The following is a 6,862-nucleotide window of genomic DNA, read 5'->3' as shown; positions in this document are numbered from 1 at the left end:
TACGTTTGTAAGTTTTATAAAACATGTTGCATTGTATTACATTGAATAATAAATCTAATTTGGTGATACACCAACGCAATATTATATAAAAATACATTTGCTCACCAAAAACTGTCCAATACTAACCTACGCTAACTATTGTGAACCTTTTCAACTATCCTCATGAATGATGCGGACTACCACGCTTTGTGATCAAATTAGAAACATCTTTATTGAATTGGATCTTCGTCTCAAAAGCAAACTACACGCGAACCAACTGCCAACAATCGTCGAACGTCGACCGACCGCGACGCCAAAGCTGAGTCGTACGAGCAAATTCCAATCAACGCCCGCGTCAAAATATTTGAACTCGCGCCGGGTTCGCCAGCCGTTCCTTAAATTGGCCACTCCCGTTCCGTCCCATCTGGGGCCACGGGACCACGGGATGATTCAACCGGCGTCGAATGTTGCGTCAGGTTTTTGCGCGTCGCACTGCGACTGCAGTTTGGCGCCAAGTCGGGACACGTGAGAGAGAAAAAGGAAAATTCGTCTGAGAGAAACTGAGCGGGAGCGACGTTGCTTTTCAATAACAAGTGAGAGTGGGTGGCGTCGGTGGGTGGGATGGCGGTTTTTCATCGCTTGCACTAGTAAAAATCGACTACCTCGCGACGATACCGAACTACCACCACAACAGTCGAAGTGACCACGTTGCTATCCGGTTCGAGGGTGAGAGCAACTGCTGTGAGGGGGTTATGACGTTCTCGCCAGGACTGTAGCGTAGGAGGTTCAGGGTATTTTGTATGGTAGAAATAAATCGATGATGAGGTATTCCACCTGTCGATATTTTTTAACTTTATGCCGACGAAAACAATTTTTATTTTTTCCGTTGTTTTACCAGAAATAGATCAAATCATCGCTGTCGTGCTAAGTTAAAAACGCCATTTTGTGCAGCTAACAATGCCTCACCTTTTGACCTTCACAGATCCCAAAAATCGATTTCAATCCTGAGATATTCAATAAAAATCGAAAAAACTCCGTGCATTGTTTCAATCATGTCGTGCTATCTTGTCACTTCCTGAAAATTGATGTAAGTGCGACAACTGGCCAAAGGGATTCCAGGTAAAAAAGCGTTTGACACACGTACAAGTTAGACTACCGTAAACATTTATAACTCGGGACTCCAGCAACCAACCTCAACCAAACTTCGATACAATTGGACAATTTTTAATACCCCTGACTCAAGGCGGTTTTAAAAACACCCAAAAAGCAAAAACTGGAAATTTTGTTTATAGGACACAAAAAAAACTCCAGGGTATTTCATCAAAAACTATTTATGTCGAAAATAGGTTCACATTCCCACTTTCAATCCCCTGCGATATTACATCAATAGTGACTTTCTCCAGAAGACTGGGTTTAATTCCCTCTCACATGATGAACAAAGCCTACTCAGATTATTGTAAAAATGATAATGTTTTGTTGAATGAAAAGTGAAATTAATCCAATTTTGATGAAATTCATGGAAATTATTTTATATGAATCGTAAAAAATCTCAGGCGTGTTTTGTTTTACAAAATCAGGAATATCTTTGATCATTTCGATCAAAAACTGTAACTTTTTTTAAGGGAACTCGTGTTACAAACTGTTCTCTATAATCAAAAATGTTTTAAAATGTAATTCTGTATGACATAGGATTGAAGAAATAAATTATGGGAACCTATTGGGTCATAAGCGGCTTTTTTAAGAAATACTCTAAGTTTATTATTTATTGATTGATTTATTGGTATCCGGGCAATCTTTTGCTGTATTTTCATGAAAAGTTCTAGAGTTTTTTTAAAGGTCCTTTAAACATATGAAGACACTAGCTTATACGTCCTTTTTAAATACGCTTTCTGAAAAGTTAGATAGTTTAAAAAAGTTTGTTCAATGCTTAGAATGTTACCGGGAGCTATTACTTATTAAAAAAACTCTAGAGTTGTATTGCGCCTTGCAGCAATTGCTAGAGTTTTGTGTCAATTGTGCTAGACCCAGATTTTTTCATCACACTGCTTTGCAGGATTGAGAACTGTCAACTTTGCGCACTTTGAACCGCAGTAGAGTGCTGCGGAATAATTTTCATCGCAGTTGGCAAACTGATTTTCCATCATACCATCAAAACAAATCAAGTGTAATTCATCGAATTCTGTCCCCAATCTAGTCACCAAGCCGTGGTAGCCAAGGCAGTTAAGTCATTGAGATGGTCTGTTAAAGATTCCTGGAACTTTGGAGTTTTTTTGACGGGTTATTTTTGACGTAGACTTACGTCTTTGTCGAAGGTACTGGGGTGCCATTCCAAAAAACCCGGGCCGAAGGCCCTGGATTACTGCGTCATCCGTCAAACGCTTATATCTTCCTTCCCTCTAATCGAATCGACACGATTTATGTTCCATTCGATTCGAAAATTATTCAGCAATTTGCTAAAAAACTTTAATTGTTGGCAAAATAGTTTAACTATTGAAACAATTGAATGTTTTAAAATGTTTTCAAAATGCTGAGATTTTGCAAGCAAAATGAGCGCTTCCCACTCACGGACGGGAATGTCAAGTACCTATTTTGTGAGTGCGAGTGTCGGTCGCGAAAAAGGAGGGAAAGTAGCGGGCCGAAATGCTATATAAGCACGCGCGCCAGAGCCCATTCCATCATTCACGTCTCAGACGTCGGACCGGCAGCAGCAGCAGCAGCAGCAGGAAAGCTCAGCCCAGAGCAGCAGCAGCAGGAGAGAGGGACCAGAACTGGAAAAGAAGCGCGCATCACCTTCTCGTCGTCACCGTCAGCCAGTTGCCTCTCGATGGCCAGACCGTTTGGATCTTTCGTGGTAGGGGGTGAAGACTTCCCAACTCTTCGGAGTTGCCTCACTCCCCGTCTCTCGTCCCACCCGTGATGAGTCGGTGAAATGCCTTTCAGGAACTAGTGTTGGTCTTTGGGGGTGACTGATTGCACAGCTTTCTGAACCCCTCTCTCCACCACATTATGCTACTAAACTTTCATTCGGTTCGCGAAAAAATAGTTTTTCGTTCTTCTCTCCTCCATTCGATGTTTCCATTATTTAAATAAGGCTTTCTAGTCAAAGAATTACCAACACATTCAAAGTACACTCAAACCCCGTTGGTTTGACACCAACTGTTGTCAAACGAACGGGGTCACTTTTTAGTTTGACACCCTTTTAACGCGGAGTTCACACACACTACCAAACGTTTGTTTTGAAGGTGTGCGTGTGCGCCGTGTAAAAAGTGACAGTTCGTCACTTTTTAGTTTGACTTTGACCAACCAACGGGGTACAAACTAAAAAAGTGTCAAACGAAAAAGTGACCAACCACCGGGGGTTGAGTGTATGGTTACATGGCAGTTGAGTTGACTGGAGTGTGTAAGTTCTGTTTTGTCGGGGGGTCCATCTCTCATTTACGATCTTATTCCGTTAATGTATTTCTAGTATCTAGCTAATTCTTCAAAATTAAGATATGGAAAACTCTATGTCCACATCTCAAAACTTTACGTAGTCTACGCCATTCCGGTTATGTCTGTGACATAACTACTTTGACTTTTTTCTAATGAGCTCGAGGGCATAATTATATCGTCACAGTTCTTGAACGAATCTTTACTTTTTAACTTAATTCCTCAACAAACAAAACTACACCCTACACTAGCAGCGAAGGGATTTGCGTACCACTGCAAATCGAGTTTTTCACCAATGTGCAACAGGTCGTATCGAGGTGCTCCGATTTGGATGAATCTTTCAGCGTTTGTTTGTCTATCGAGAAATTAAAAGTGAGAGTGTGTGCAACATGGAGTTAAACATTCTGTGAAGTTGCTGTGAAGATTACCAGGGCACTTTGAAAAGTTTAACTCCATGTTGCACGCACACACTCTCACTTTTAATTTCTCGATACATGAGATGAACTCATGCCAAATATGAGCTCTCTACGATAAAGGGAAAAGGGGTTAAACGGGCATTGAAGTTTGAGGTCCAAAAAACATAAAAAATCTTAAAATTGCTCGCATTTCAGTAAAACTTCATCATTTCCAACTCTCTTAGATGCATTCGACAGGTCTTTTGAAGCACTTCAAAATGAGCCACAGACATCCAGGATTGGTTTAACTTTTTCTCATAGCTTTTGCAAATTACTGTTAAAAATGGATTTTTTTTAAATCTTAATATCTTTTTGCAACAACCTCCAACACCCATACTCCCATAGGTCAAAAGTTAGGGAATTTCATGGACTATAAGCCTACGGTAATAACTTTTTGGCCAATCACAGTTTTTCTCATAGTTTTTCGATTTTTCTATAACAAACTTTTTACAACGTTAGTTTTTGCCCTGTAGGCTCCCATAGCGGCACTTTTTGGTCTCAATTTAGTCATATTCGGAATCCTCGGAAAATTTCACGTTAGTTAGAAGTATTGAAGTTGTAAATTTGATTTAAAAAATAATTAAATAAAACATTTTTCAAAAAAGAAATCGATCTTATTTACTCTGTGATCAATACGTCAAATGCAGTATCAAGTAGGCGAAAGCCTGTTTTACCCCTTATCCAACAAATTGTTAATAGTAGTTTATGCAACAAGTTGCACAAAGAGGATTTTTTCAGCACGAGTCGTACATTTATCCAACGAGGTTCACCGAGTTGGATAAATACGAAGAGTGCTGAAAAAATCAAGTTTTGTAACGAGTTCCATACAACATTTTTTGCAATTCCGAAAAACACCCATTGAGTGAAATTTTAAGTAAAATTTTCATGTATTTTGTTAATAAATCGTTTAAATAAAAAAATGTTGAAAAGTGTTACTTTTCGAAACAAGTGCTGAAAAGTTCAACTTTTCAGCACCCATTTCAGTGCTGAAAAGTAGAACTTTTCAGCATTTATTTTGAAAAGTGTTGCTATTTGATTCTGTTATTTTTGGTACAGAAAAGTAGGCTATTTCGTCGTTCAATAATGACAGGAAAAGTAAGTAGTTTCACGACGGAATTGCAAAAAAAATATTTTAATTCATTCTAAATGGCATTTTTTGCAATCAATTTACAACTCCAATACTTCTAACTAACGTGAAATTTTTCGAGGATTCCGAATATGACATAATTGAGACCAAAAAGTGCCGCTATGGGAGCCTACAGGGCAAAAACTAATGTCGTAAAAAGTTTGTTATAGAAAAATCGAAAAACTATGAGAAAAACTGCGATTGGCCAAAAAGTTATTACCGTAGGCTTATAGTCCATGAAATTACCTAACTTTTGACCTGTAAGAGTATGGGTGTTGGAGGCTGTTGCAAAAAGATATTAAGGTTTTAAAAAAATCCATTTTTAACAGTAATTTGCAAAAGCTATGAGAAAAAGTTAAACCAATCCTGGATGTCTATGGCTCATTTTGAAGTGCTTCAAAAGACCTGTCAAATGCATCTAAGAGAGTTGGAAATGATGAAGTTTTACTGAAATGCGAGCAATTTTAATATTTTTTTTTGTGTTTTGGACCTCAAACTTCAATGCCCGTTTAACCCCACTTCCCTTTGTCGTAGAGAGCTCGATTCCAGAAGTTGGAACGTTTGAGTTTAAAAAAATATTCAATTGATGCCATATTCCACCTTTTGCCTGAACACTCAATTACCGGAAGTTATTAAAATTTGAATTCTGCTCGTTTCGTAAATTGTCTAAATGATGTTAATGACCAGCGATTCTCAACGGGGGTACCGGGCCTACTTGATTTACATGGCAGGGGGTACCGCCCTTGTGGATCAATCGGACCGCGCACTGGACTCACAATCCAGAGGACGCCGGTTCGAATCCCGCGGCGGGCGCTCTAAAATTCTTTGTGTAAATATGGGTATTCGGCGCCGTCGCTCCGTGCCATACTTTCATACACTTAGGAGCCCAGGGCGGCGAAGTCCTTGTAGATAAAAAGGAAGACACTAGTGGTTGGTACTAGCAATGGTGGCCGACAGCTATAAAGTCAACTTCGTTTTTTTTCGGGTACCGGCCTAGAAGAAGGTTGAGAATCGCTGACCTAGACAGTTTTAAATGTTTTATAAAGATCATAAAATGTACTGAAGAAGAACCGTTTATATTTTAATGTCCAATTTTGTGCCAATCTATGGAATACTTTTAAAAGACTTAATGATTTTGCCAACAGAAATTTATTCATTCTTTTTTTTCCGATTTCATACATATTTTCCTGTAACCGTTGGTCATAATCCATGGCGAACTACATTTAACCCTTCACATCAGTAGCGAGGGGACTTCTCCAACCTGGTGTCATAGTGTCAAGTCACTTTACTAGAGTCTTGCGCAGTTATTTTCATCACAGTAACTTTTTATCACAATGATTTTTCATCACAGTTGTGTCGTTTCCAAGGGTTCTCAAGGCATGTAAACTGTTTATGTTTTGATTTCTATTTTTGGGCCATGTTACACGAAAACTCTACTCATCCTAATACAAAGAAAAGATTTTTTTTCCGGTCATCATGGTTCTTTCAGCATTGATTTTGGATTATTTTAAAGAAAGCTAGAAATCTGGGGAATTGGGATTATTTTTTTTTATTGGATGTTAAATTAATATTGGTAAAATTTGTAAATTAGATTCACTCTAGGTATATTAAAAAGAAAATTAATGAATGTGTTCATGAATCCATCGATACCTGATACCTGAAAATATCTGAAGACAAATCATATGAAATCGAAAAGCAATCTTTAAAAAAAATTGCTCTAGACTCCTGACGAAATATTTCGATTCTCTCAGCAAAATGTCAGGAAGGAACCTCTTTTATGATGTCAATACAATACAGTTATTATACAATATTCTTTTTATATCAATCCTCCCCAGCTACATCTCTGGCGTTCCTCGTGGGAGTTGGTAGAGAA

Source organism: Culex quinquefasciatus, chromosome 2 (assembly GCF_015732765.1).
Source record: "Culex quinquefasciatus strain JHB chromosome 2, VPISU_Cqui_1.0_pri_paternal, whole genome shotgun sequence".
NCBI classification, from domain to species: domain Eukaryota; kingdom Metazoa; phylum Arthropoda; class Insecta; order Diptera; family Culicidae; genus Culex; species Culex quinquefasciatus.
The sequence above is the reverse complement of the archived record's forward strand: the minus strand, read 5'-3'. Positions refer to the sequence as shown.